Source organism: Aplidium turbinatum, chromosome 11, assembly GCF_918807975.1.
Source record: "Aplidium turbinatum chromosome 11, kaAplTurb1.1, whole genome shotgun sequence".
In the NCBI taxonomy this organism is placed as follows: domain Eukaryota; kingdom Metazoa; phylum Chordata; class Ascidiacea; order Aplousobranchia; family Polyclinidae; genus Aplidium; species Aplidium turbinatum.
This window is the reverse complement of record NC_137482.1, coordinates 10331837-10345546: the sequence shown is the minus strand read 5'-3', so window position 1 is coordinate 10345546 and position 13710 is coordinate 10331837.

Sequence of the window (13710 nt, the reverse complement as noted above, 5' to 3'; positions counted from 1 at the left end):
TGTTTTTGGTGTCTAGCGCTATAAAAAAAAATTAACGATTTTTAAGCAACTAAGTTAACATAGTTAACATAATAAGCAACTAAGTTAACATAATAGAATCAAGATTTTGTGTCTAACGTGTCAGGTATAGGCTACTCCTACATTGTTTGTCGTGTAAAAAATTGGCTCTGAATATTGTTTTCAAAGATAATTTCAATCTTACTTGGTTTGGTAACAGATTTCCACAACAATAATCTAGAATCAAATCTTCAAATGTGCATCGTTTGAAATGGTTAGCTCAGCGTAGTCCAACTACTTTTGACTTACGGGCCACTTTTTCAAAAACGTGACAACTTGCGGGCCATTTCAAATAAAATAATAGTGAGTGTGTAATCGAAATTGTTAAACAATAGCAAATATAAATTTATTGCAAATCTCTATCAGTGAGATGCCTGTAGTCGAGGTTTCTCTGAAACTATCGTTTCTACATCAATTTCAATGTTAGTGGCAGCAAGTCGGAGACTATCTTCCAGTGTTTCGTCTATCATTCGATTTCTGTTTTCAGACTTGACTTGCTTCATTCTAGAAAATGTACTCTCACACATGCATGTGCTTCCAAACATTGAGTACATTTTTAATGCAAAATTTTTCAGTTTGGGAAATCTATCCTTGCTGACTAATTTCCAGAAGCACTCTGAGCTTTCATTTTTTCTTGACAGCAAGAATTGGTTGCACTGAAGCTCGCAGAGTTCGAGTTGAAGTTCTGGTAGCTGTGTTTCCACATTAACATCCATAGGATTGTTATACAAATGGAGATTAGGTTTTAATCTGTCAAAATCTTTAAATCTATTCTCAAATTCACAAGATAAATCCTATCTTTCACAAAACGGGAGCATTCCACTTCATAATCATCTACCACAAGTGCATGCAAAGAATCAAAATGTGGAAAATCGTTATTTTTCAAGCATATAGCAAAAAGTCGCAGTTTCCTCTGGAAAGTTTCAATGTGTCCAACTAAATGTGAAATAGTTTGCTTTCGCCCCTGCAAATTTAGGTTTAACACATTCAAGTGCATTGTCATGCCTGTAAGGAAAGCAAGAAGAAGTTTTTGTCGCATAACTGAGCTTGGTACCGTACATTTGTGTTTCACCCAATTGTTCTGTTTGAAGAAATGATAGGTTTTCTTTCCGAAAACCAAAGAAACGTTGCAGTACTTTTCCAGTACTAAGCCACCTGACATTTGTATAAAGTGGTAAATTAACTCTTCTAGAAACGTAATGAAACGCCTGTGTCTGTCCGCCTTGTTGCCGCCTCTAACCAAATTTACTATGTCGACAATTGTCTTCATGACATCACTCGTTTGTAACATTTTTCCACAGAGTGCTTCCTGGCGGATGATACAGTGTAGTGTTATACAATCCACACCATTTTTCTTAAGCAAACCAACTAATCCTTTGTTATGACCAGTCATAGCTTTCGCGCCATCAGTTACGATGCATAAACATTTTTCAAACCCTCCATAACAATGAATAACAAACTCGAGGGCAGCATAAATATTTGAACCTTTTGTACCTTCATTCAAGGAACACATTTTGACCAGTTCCCCTTGCACAGTAAAATTGTCATCAACAGTACGTACGAATATAAGAATCTGACTTGTGTCACTTATATCCGTACTGTCATCCACTGCCAGTGGCGTAGCTAGGAGGGGGGTGCAGACCGCCCCGGGCGGCACGTCTGGGGGCGGCACTTTCAGACGGGACGTTTTCTTTTTCTTTTTTTTTGATAATGCAAAAGCACACGAAAAATAAAAGCAAACAGAATGGCAACGTTCAAAACATAAAATAATTTCACGTTAAGTCAATTAAGAAAATGAAATTATCTATTGCAAATGTTTTGAAACTACAAGGTTTTTTTTATTGCAAACTGACTAAATTAACTTAGTCTCTATAATAGTTTCATGACCCCATCGACGCCATGTCAAGTCGGGGTCACATTCATTGTTTTTCTTCGCCTGCGGAATTTATAAATTTAGCATCGTCGAGTGCGTGTTTGTTTTTCTTTGTTACCTTTGTTTGTCGCGTGCCAAGAAATCGCTGAATGAGAGCACAGATGCTCCCTTCGCTGTGCTTAAACCCTCCACAAAAACAAGTCAAAAAATCTTTGAATTCTACTTACGAGAAACTATAATCCTTTCGCTATGTAAGTTGGACTGGTTTTGCAGCGCTCTGCAGTGCATTTTTGAAAAAAGCACGTTTTTAATATGTTTTTAATACGTTACAAAATTCCTACTAGCCTTTATTAAGCAGAGGCGGAAACATGCTCTTTAAATTTGGGTAGCCTTGTAAAAGGTTACAAATTGATTACTTTAATTCTGCAGCAGTTTTTGTGCTTTTGCATTCAGTAGGCTATATTACTAATTTATAATGGTACGTTCTGGTAATGATACGTCTGACTTTACATCGCAAATTGAAAAAAGCACGTTGCGTATTGCAGTGCTGATAAAAAAACGCATTTCATTTTCACATGCTTTTTGTTGAAGGGGCGGCAAAATCTGAATCCGCCCCGGGCGGCACATTCCCTAGCTACGCTACTGTCCACTGCCAATGAAAAATATATTATGCAGCTTTCTATTACACTCTTCAGTTTTAATGATAGCCTACATGTTCGCCAAGATCACGTACTCGTCTCGCAATAGTCTGATGAGACAGTGAGGCCCAGTGGTAGCCTACTGACGAGACCTGATATGTTGAAACAGTATAGGCCCTGCTGTCTACAACTTTGAATTAAATTTTTTACACTTTTTATCCAAATGCTAGCCTATACTTGTTCTAATTGAAATTACTTTCTGTAACATAAATACAAATTAAATCAATATTGTGAAAGCTCGCGGGCCGCAAAAATTCTATCCGTAGTTGGACCACGCTGTCTTAGCTTGTCACACAAAATTTCGATAATAACTGGGAAGTTGCCAAAAATCTTTCTTGTGATTAACTAAATGCAGTTAAATTTGTATTTCAGTTAAGTGAAATCGTTCTCTTTCATGTAACGCTCAGAGTTTGACAACTAGATAATCTTAGTTGTGTAATTCGATGAATTAGAGCAAAATGTAGGGAATTCTAATTCTACTTTAATTTGGTAAAAATGTTTAATCTAATTAAAGTTTTAATCTAATCTCGATTTTTTTTTAATTCTAGTTTGTTCAACAGTTTGCTCTTATCAACCTCATGCAAGGAAAATGCAATAAAATGATCAAGTCAAAGTGTCATGCTGTCATTCCATCGCTGAAGCGGTACTACGACAGTTTATCGAAAGACAGTTCATCGAACGACAGTTTATCGAACGACAGTTTATCGAAACGACAGTTTATCGAACGACAATTCATCGCACGACAGTTTATCGAAACGACAGTTTATCGAAACGACAGTTTATCGAACGACAGTTTATCGAACGACAATTTATCGAACGACACAGGGCCGTAGCCAGACCGCAGAGCAAGGGGGGCCAACTTTTTTTAAAGGGGGCCGAAAAAATTTAAATGGGCAAAATCATTATAAATGTAGCTGTTGCTCTTGAATGTTTGGATTTTGCCAGGGGGGGGGCGGATTTGTTTTTAAGGGGGGCGAGGCCTCCCTGGCTCCCTGCTGGCTAGGGGCCTGGAACAACAGTTAATCGAAAACCTAACCCCTAAAACCTATCCCTAACCCCTAACCGTAACCCTACCCTAACCCTTAACCCCTAACTCCTAACCACTAACTCCTAACTCCTAACCACTAACCCCTAACCTTAACCCTACCCCTTAACCCCCAACCCCTAACCCTACCCTTAACCCCTACCCCTAACCCTTAAACTCCAACTCCCAACCACTAACTCCTAATTCTAACCTTAACTCTTAACCTCTAGCCCCTAGCCCCTAACTCCTAGCCTCTAGCTCCTAGCCCCTTCGATGAATTGTCGTTCGATGAACTGTCGTTTCGATAAACTGTCGTTCGATGAACTGTCGTTTTGATGAACTGTCGTTTCGATAAACTGTCGTTTCGATGAATTGTCGTTCGATAAACTGTCTTTCGATAAACTGTCGTTCGATGAACTGTCGTTCGATAAATTGTCTTTCGATAAACTGTCGGGTCACGCGCTGAAGCAGCGAAGTTATTGAAAACTCGATTTATCCATCAATTTACTGACATCACAATGTCTGTTATGATGTAGTCGCTTTGGTGCAGTGATGGTGGAATGACACTTTGATCCAGAGTTACCAATCGGCATTTTTATTCAAATAAAAAAAGATGTGACAACTGTGTCAAACTAATTCTAATCTAATTTTAATTCTACTCTAATTCGTGAAAACTTGGGTTGCTCAAATTCAAATTTTAGTCTAATTTGCAAAAACTTGAATAGCTCTAATTCTAATCCAATTCTGAAAACCTAAAATATTACGTTTTGCAAAGAGCTGAAGTTTTTTTCGATCGGAAAATTGTATCTTGTTTCAACATTCTCGGCTACGAGCTTTTAGTTACGAAACAACACATCGACAAGGTCTTGAGTGCGTTGTTCCATGATTTATAAAATTTAACAGATTTGTGTTTTACAAAGAGATTCACGCTGCCAGTTTAAACCAAGGATCATTTGTCGTATGTTATGTACCGGGTACGTAGTCTAAAACATTTTCGAACTTTGAGACACTCATACACGCAGTCCAGGCTGGATAGCTCAGTTGAAAAACTCTTGCATGATGTTCCAATAGGCGCCGGTCCGATAACCTCCAAGAACACACGACTATGTCTTTTTGGAAAGAGGTGATTTGAATGTTCATCCATCGAACGCACATGTAAGCTTGCATGCTTCAAAAATATATAGGCAGCCAGCCCTGTAAAAGTATTTATGTTATGTTAATGCCGGTTAGCGAATATTTAAGTGTCTTGCCAAGCAGCTCCAGGCCCTTCAAAAAAAAATCTGGACTGTAAGTTCCAATAGCGACAATCGTAAAATGTATAGGCTACTTTGCAATAATTTCCTGTGTATTTTTGGTAACAGCCTGCAGCATATTGTGTAGCTTACAGTATGCCTAATGCAGTAAAAAAATTGTATTTATATTTTTAAAATTCAAGCGTGCGAAACGTCTACTGGTCAAGAAATCTACATTCTGCACAATACAATAGCCTACTTCTGCCATGTAATTGTAAAAAATAAGCCTAAAACGTTATGTTACTTATGAATGCATTCTGTGCTTTCTGAAATTGCATACTTTTGATAACCTCAGTCCTCCGTGACAAGAACAACAAAAACACCCGGCGTAAGCTATTTACAAGAAACATGTGGAAACCAAAGAATCGAAGCTGGATAGAAAGAATCGAGATGTTGATTGATCGCAGAACTTTGAAACCAGCGCTTATTCTTGCCGTTATTTTTCCTTCATGAAGGTGGGCGCTTAACCAATTAACCAGTCCGCACGCTGTGCTGTATTCGAGGGTATACGCAGTATTGTATACCCTATAGCGGCTCCAGGAACAATTGTTCTAACTGCAGGCCCATATCACTATTGTCCCCTTTCACCAAAATATTTGAAAAATGCCTGTATGAACAAATGTACAATTATCTAACAAGAAAAGACCTCATCACAACACATCAGTATGGATTTAGACCACAATATTCCACTTCGTTAGCTGTGTCAAACGTTTGTGATAACATTTTAACTAACCTAGATAATAAAAGTACAAGTTGCTTTGTATTTCTTGATTTAGCTAAAGCCTTCGACACAGTTGATCACACTATTCTCATACAAAAACTGCAAACATATGGTTTTCGGGGCCTTCCATTACAATTGTTAAAAAGCTATATCAGCAATCGCAGGGCTTCCCAAACTGGGGGTCGCGTAACGAACTTCAGGGGTCGCAGAGAGTGTGTCAATTTTACTACTCAATTTTACTAGTGTGTCAAAGTACTGCATATTAACACTTCTGTGCAAGTTATTAACTGTTACCAAACACGTTGAAAGTAACGCACCCAGCACGCGTATTTTCACAAATTGGTGTGGTAAAACGGAGTCGGAATTCAAAACCCTTTTATTGCAATGTGAAGTAAGATGGATTTCAAAAGTTGAAGCTAAAAAGGTTATTAATATTAGTGTTGAAAATTGAAGTCGTGATTTTTCTAGCAAAAAAAATGCTGACTTTGCCCATCATTTTCGCAATGACATCTGGTTCTTGAAATTAAGCTATTTATTTAAATTAAGCGATTTTCTTAAAAAACTGAACGAACTTAATTTGTCCCTCCATAGAGAAAACATCTATGTTTTTACATTTGTTTTACATTGAAATCTAAAATAAACGCGTTCATCAACTCATTAAACGTCTGGAAATAAGAAATTGAAAATGATTCATTTGAATTGTTCTCATGTAGCCTACTGAAAAGTTTTTGGTTAACAATGATGTGGAATCAAATGTTGTTAAGCCTTTGGTTATTAAACGTTTGTTAAATCTGCTGACAGTTTCAGAAGTATTTTTTTCCAGAACTGGACAATACCAAATTATATTGAATCCAAAACCTATTCACAACGCAAAAACAAAGTAGCTAACCTACCGAGCACTTCTCTCAGAAAGAAATTACTGATCTATCTTCTGACTTAAACTTTAAATTTTGTGGAAATTTACAAATGTTATGCAAAAAACCTTTACACTTTTTGGCTTAACGTTAGTGCGGAATATTTACCATGACCTGATTCAGCAGGCCTAACCGCACTCCTTTCGTTTGTTTTGACGTATTTGTCTTGAAATTTTCCAGCAGAGGAAACTGAGGCAAATGCTGGGTACTTGTTGAAAGGATCGTCTCACCAATAACGCAATTACAAAGATCAGTTAAAGTCTCCCTCAACCCAGCAAACATTGATCTAGAATAGTGGGAACAACTTGCTAGTGATAAGTCAATCTGGAAGAAGAGAACGAGGGAAGGCACGGAATTTTTCGAAAAAAAAATACAAAAAAAAAACAGGATACAAAAGGTTCAGAAAAAAAAACATTAGAAAAACAGCTAATTCAACCACGTTCCCAACTCTCCATATAATGTGACTGTTGCCTACGTCTTTTCCACTGTAGAGTAGGCCTCCAAAGCCACATCCGACTGGAAAATAAAACCAATGCTCGGACACGAGCTGGAGCCGACGACGACAATTTGTGCGAGTCAGCGTTTTTAACGGTGATGAACAGATAGGCTACCATCAAAACTAAGCAACATTAAAACCGCCTTTGGACCAGCATTAGCCAATTGAGCCACGGTGGACTTGCTTTGTAGCAAAAAACGGTTGCATCCATCTCACTCATATCTATCTGAACAAATGTGTTTGGTTCTTTGTTTAGTTTCCAGTTGGCTGCGTGTAAACTGAATAGTAACATTCATTGAGTACCATTAGCTTGTTTTAAGTTTTCGTCCGGGCGTTTCCATTTGAAAACCTTTCCATCAATATCACAAATGCAGAGATGTAGGCTACGTATACGCCGCATACTTGCGGCGTAGACTTTTGTTTGCGCTAACGCTTGCGGCCACATTTTTTTGGATAGTTTGCGCTTGAGGCTACGCCGTAAAGTTTTCGCGGTTTTTAGCGCATAACGTCAATGCATACTTTTCAATGTATTTTTTTCGCTACAACACGCCAATACCTTCCAGCGCTGCAGTTGAAAGAATGTTTTCAATGGGCAAAGACATATTGGAACCAAAACACAACAAAATGAACAGATGAACACTTTCAGATGCTTGTGTTTCTTCGTGGAAATTCAAAATAAAACTTGTCTGTTTCGAGTGCAAACAAAAGTTTTTTAGCACCTAGCAAACAAAATGAGTTTACGCTAGTGTATGCGCTGACGTTGACGCCGCCAACTTTTTTTTACAAGTTGCGTTGACGCATACGGCGTATGTTTTTTCGAACGTTTGCGTTTACGCTGACGGCGTCAATATTTTTGTATGCGCGTACATCACTGCACAAATGTAGGCTATATTTTGCACTATTTATCATTTTAACTGTGAAGGGTCGCGAAAAGTTTTAGGAGATTAAAAGGGGTCGCGAGCAAAAAAGTTTGGAAAGCCCTGGTCTACAGCACACGGTCGTTAATGGAATCTCTTCAAACCCAAGACAGGTTACTTTCAGTGTGCCCCAAGGATCGACATTGGGACCCCTTCTTTTCTTACTTTATATAAATGACTTACCAAATTCAACAAACATAAATGTTAAACTATTTGCAGACGACACCAATCTTACGATGAGCGACAAATGTAAAATAAACTTGCAGAACAATGTGAATGCCTAAATGGAAAAAAGTTTACAACTGGTAAAACCTTATCGTTAAATTTCTCAAAAACTGAATACATGCTAATAACAAATAAAAAACACATTAAAAATTTTAGCATTAACATTGGTAACACAAGCATTCAACAAAAAGATCAAATAAAATACCTTGGCATTTCACTTTAAAAGATGTGTATCACGCTTTGATTTACTGTCATTTACAATATTGTATATCAAGGTGGGGAAAGGCCTGTGACGGTGTCCTGGATCCATTAATAAAATTACAAAAAAGGTTATTAAGAATAATTACGAAACAAAGTTACTATGCTCACACTAATTTTCTATTTTTCAAAATGAACATCTTGAAACTAAAAGACATACATAACATTGAAATAAAAAAACATATGTACAAAGTTCATATGAATCAGTAGGCTATCCGTCTACGTATTGTGATTTATTTACAAATGCTGCATCCATTCGTCAGCATAACACAAGATATCAAACAAGCAACAACTATTTTTTAAATAGATCAAACACAGAACTTGGCAAAAAGTCCATGCAGGTATTGGGACCAATGGTCTGGTCAGAGGTTCCAAGTAGGCTAAAAAAATTATCATTTTATTCTTTCAAAAAAGCGATCAAAAGGTTAATTTTACAAAGCTACAGTGCATCGTAAGTGATAAGTTATGGAAACCAACTTGTCATTTGTGTTTAGGCAGGCCCGGATTTAGGGAGGGCAGAGGGTGCAGGTGCCCCGGGCCCCCCGACTTATAAAGGGCCTCCTACGTGGAAAAAATGTGATTTTGTGTTATATTTTTTCTTTCAGCATTTGAAGTTTCTACAAAATGCTGTGCAGTGCTGGATCAATGCTACTTTGGACGTAGAGGGGAATTTTCGCGCCATAGGCGCAAAAAATTTTTTTGCACGGGCCCCCCCGATCTAAAAGTGCCCCGGGCCTCCCATCAGCTAAATCCGGCCCTGTGTTTAGGTCTACGTTATCTTTTAAATACACTTTTTTTTGGTGCGTATGTTGAAGCGCGGGAACGTTTTAACGTTTTATTCTATTTTTAAAGCTTATTTTAAATGGCAAAATCGTCATTTCCGTAGGGTGGCAATTGACTAGCAGACCGTATGGTCGTCTCGTTGTCTCCCTGTCGGTATGGGAACTTGTGTAACTTTTGCATTGTGTATGTATATTATTGCTTGCATATTTCAAACATGTACCTATGTTCCTGTTACTGACAAATAAAACATTGATTGATTGATTGATTGATTGATTGATTGATTGATTGATTGATTGATTGATTGATTGATATAACTATAGTAGCTATACCCTCTGGTTTTCCAAAGAAAGTGCCTGTGCTATCCTTACTGATTCTTGACAACTACTAATGAACTACTTAACCATTTGAGGACCAATGGTACACGGGTGTAGCCTATGCTTGTTCTGTTTGAAGAAAATTACACGGGTGTAAAATTACACGGGTGTAAAAAGAATAACCTATCAAGGCTTTGTCAGTCCGAGGATAAAGATTCAAAAACCAAAACAAACCAACCAGCTATCAGGGTTGAACGGGGAGTGACTCAGTGGTTTGGCTTTTGCAGCAGGAAAAATGCCAGGATTATGTTTCAAAAGAGACGTTTTCAGTCTGAGAACAAAGATTGCCTCAATTAGTTCATCACAGTTATTGAAAGGACGCTTCATGCACTTTGTGATAAGTTAGTGGGCTATCCTACGTTGACTCATTTACCTTTCTCAAGTTGATTGCTGTAAGATCAAGTTTGCGTTTTTTATTTCTAAAAAAAGACAAGAAAAAAAAAACTTTTTAATATTATGAAAACGAACTGAACTGATAGTAGCCTAATCATTGGCCATATGATTTTGTAGTCTGCTTAAAATAGTCTGTTCCAGGAAGCAACGCAGCTTATCACGAAGCTTTTTCCAAGGAAATCTGGTCAGATTGCGCTCGTGTGGCATCGCAGTAGCCAAACTCCGGCTCGTGAGCAACATCCGGCTTTCAGTTTTTCGTCTGAAAGTTTGAAAATTATTCCATCTAGCCTATTTGTGTGAAGCACTGAATAGACCACAATTATTGAAATACTAACTTTCATGTTTATATCTTATTTAATATGCGAGCAATCGTTGTTCGAAAACAGCCCTCCAACGAAGCTGTCGCCCAATGCATTTCAAGGGCGAATCGATCGTCTTTCAAGATTCGCCCTGCGTGATCGCGATAATTAATTGTCTCCCATTTATTCATTTCTTGTTCAATTTCAACAGATTTAATATCGTTGGAAAGCACAAGCATAGGTCTAACCAACTAAGTTAATGCCAAGTCCCAAAATAGGGGAGGGTGGGGCTAGTTTGAACACTTTTCACGTTATTTAGTCTCCCCGTCATGTTTGTTTATGAAATAAACTTGTTTTAGCTTTGTTGCATACTTATAACATTTGTAGATACCTCGCAAAAAAAATTTGAACACTTTTTTACAGTTTAGATTTTATACTGAAATACAAAATATTTTTCAAGTGTTTAAACTTACCCCGTATGTTTTAAACACCACGTTTAAACTTGCCCCCACAGCATCCAGTGGACATTTATTTAAATTTCACTACAAGCTAACTAGCTATCAGTTCAAGTAACGGGCATCTGAAAGTCAGTGAGTAGGTATTTTAAAACTGCAAAGAAACTTTAAATAACTTTACTGCAGACTGCGTTACAACACTACAACCAAAAAATAAAAAGTTTACTTTTACCCCCCCAAAACAGTATTTACTTTCTGGAAAGTTACATGATCAATCTATTTCGACTAAAATCGTTGCTGGTACTCGGTAACTATGCAAGCATAGATGACGCAACAGAGCTTCGATATATTTACTTTCGGAGAGGAGCCATTAGCAGTGTTTAAACTTGCCCCTGTTCAAACTAGCCCCACTCTCCCCTACCACTAGCTCCATCTGGTGCTACTATCTGTGGTACATTTCCATCTCATATGGTACTATCAGCTCCATCAAAAAGATTGTTATTATTTGATATGAAGTGTTGGCAATACAGTAAAGCAGGTAGGCTAATGCAAATTGCCTAATTGGTGGTGTAATGGCTTGTCCGAATCAAGTAATGTAACAAACACTGATCAATAGGAAAGCGATGTGTGCTCTAGAGCAGGGGTTCTGAGAGGGGGGGAAGTCAGGCAACTTTCCTCCCTAGCATAACATTGTAAAGGAAAAACGAGTAGTTTTTCGTTCTATCACTTTTGAGGGGGGCCCGTTTTTACTACTAAAATAAAAAATATATCAACTTAAAAATAATCAAATTTTTGAATGAAATGCGTAGGCTATATAGTTACAAATATTTTTCGATCATTGTAGAAGATGCTATTTTATATGTTTCTCATCAAGAACAAACTATTCTCGCGATTCTCGTAGTAGGCCTAAGTTAGGCTATGACTGCTTCAACATGTAGGCTACAGTCTGATGCTGTAAGCCAGCTGATCTCTGTATCACTAAACGTGTTATGTTGTTCTAACTTGAAAACTAATCTGCTTTGGCTAAGCGTGCACTATTTTGCTTGACCAACTGTACCTTGACATGAACAACTGCGTTGGTCAGGCATATGACAATGGATCCAACATATCTGGAAAAGCGTCCAAGCAAGATTGAAGGAAGTAGGCTAAGCCCTTCCGGCCTGTTTTCTGCTTATGAATGTCATTGCTTAAATGTAGGCTACTAGAGTTGGAATTTATGGTGTGGAGTGTTGTCCAGATATTATATTATTTTTAAGCATCCTAATTGTTTGACTAAGCTTATGTAATTTTCAATTGCAGCCAAGCCAGATAGGAAATTCTAAAGAAAACTATCCCATTTCCAAGCAGCCTACTTGAGCAGTTTCAAACCTGTGCTTCTCTTTATTATGTAGATTACAGTCCTAAGCAAAATTCACTTTACTAACCTATTTATGCAGCGATAGAGAACTGTTGAATTCATCAGATAATTGTCCATCCGTCAAGGTCGTGTGAGCTTCTGGGGCCGAAAAACATTCAAGTTAAAGGAAGATGTAATTAACGTTGCAGAAAGCTGGAAAGAGTAGGCTACTCGCAAGCTTAACTTGTTAAAGGAACTATGAATTTAAAAAAATATTTTATTTTTTTGGGTGCAGAATGCTCCAATAACCCCGCTTCACCAGCTCAATCATACAATCAAAATTTATTTTAGTTTAGGTGGCCACGCCCACGAGATAGAGCTAGTAGTATTTTGGGATTTGGTATTAACTTAGTTGGTTAGATCTATGCTTGTGCTTTCCAACGATAACAAATCTGTTGAAATTGAGCAAGCAATGAATAAATGGGAGACAATTAATTATCGTGATCACGCAGGGCGAATCCTGAAAGACGATCGATTCGCCCTTGAAATGCATTGGGCGACAGCTTCGTTGAAGGGCTGTTTTCGAACAACGATTGCTCGCATATTAAATAAGATATAAACATGAAAGTTAGTATTTCAATACACAGTAACATGTTCTTGTAATTGGCTGTCGTTTAATGTTTTTATCATTGCAAATAAACCGTTGATAATGGTTTGAATTTGGTCATGGTTAGGTGGCCACCAGAAAGAGCTAGTAGCATTTTGGGACTTGGTATTAACTTAGTTGGTTAGATCTATGCTTGTGCTTTCCAACGATATTAAATCTGTTGAAATTGAACAAGAAATGAATAAATGGAAGATAATTAATTATCGCGATTACGCAGGGCGAATCCTGAAAGACGATCGATTTGCCATTGAAATGCATTGGGTGAAAGCTTCGTTGGGGGGCTGTCTTCGAACAACGATTGCTCGCATTTTAAATAAGATATAAGTATGAAAGTTAGTACTTCAATTAGGGACAGTGGAATAACGAGACGACTCGCTTTATTGATTTTTCTTGCGATATGTACAGCTGGAGGGTCACTGCAAAATTTAAAAATTGACAGAACTGCAAAAGGTTTTGTTTGCTTTTACGTAAACTAATTTTTAACAAATGAAATGCTATACTTTGCGCGGGGTTTAGGATGCTAGAACATAGACAGAACTTTGCTACAGCAGTGTGAGGTTAACTACTGTTACCACTGTAGCGTGAAATCTATTGCTGCATTATTATGACTAGTATGGCATTACATACGCATGATATCACATATTTTCATGCATTCATTTTGGCAATACACACTTTGTGCACACGCAGCCAGATCATACGAGCCAGATCACATACGCTGCACCTGAATATTCGTCATATCGCGGTAGACCTCAAGCTGTATTTGCACCAAATTGTGACAAACACTTTGACCCTCCAGTTGTCCACCTTCTTGTTGAGTGAGCAATCCCCTACTTCTACCATCCCTAGCTTCAATACACAGCAACATGTTCTTTTACTTGGCTGTCGTTTAATGTTTTTATCAACTTAACTTTCTACAAAATGTAATTCT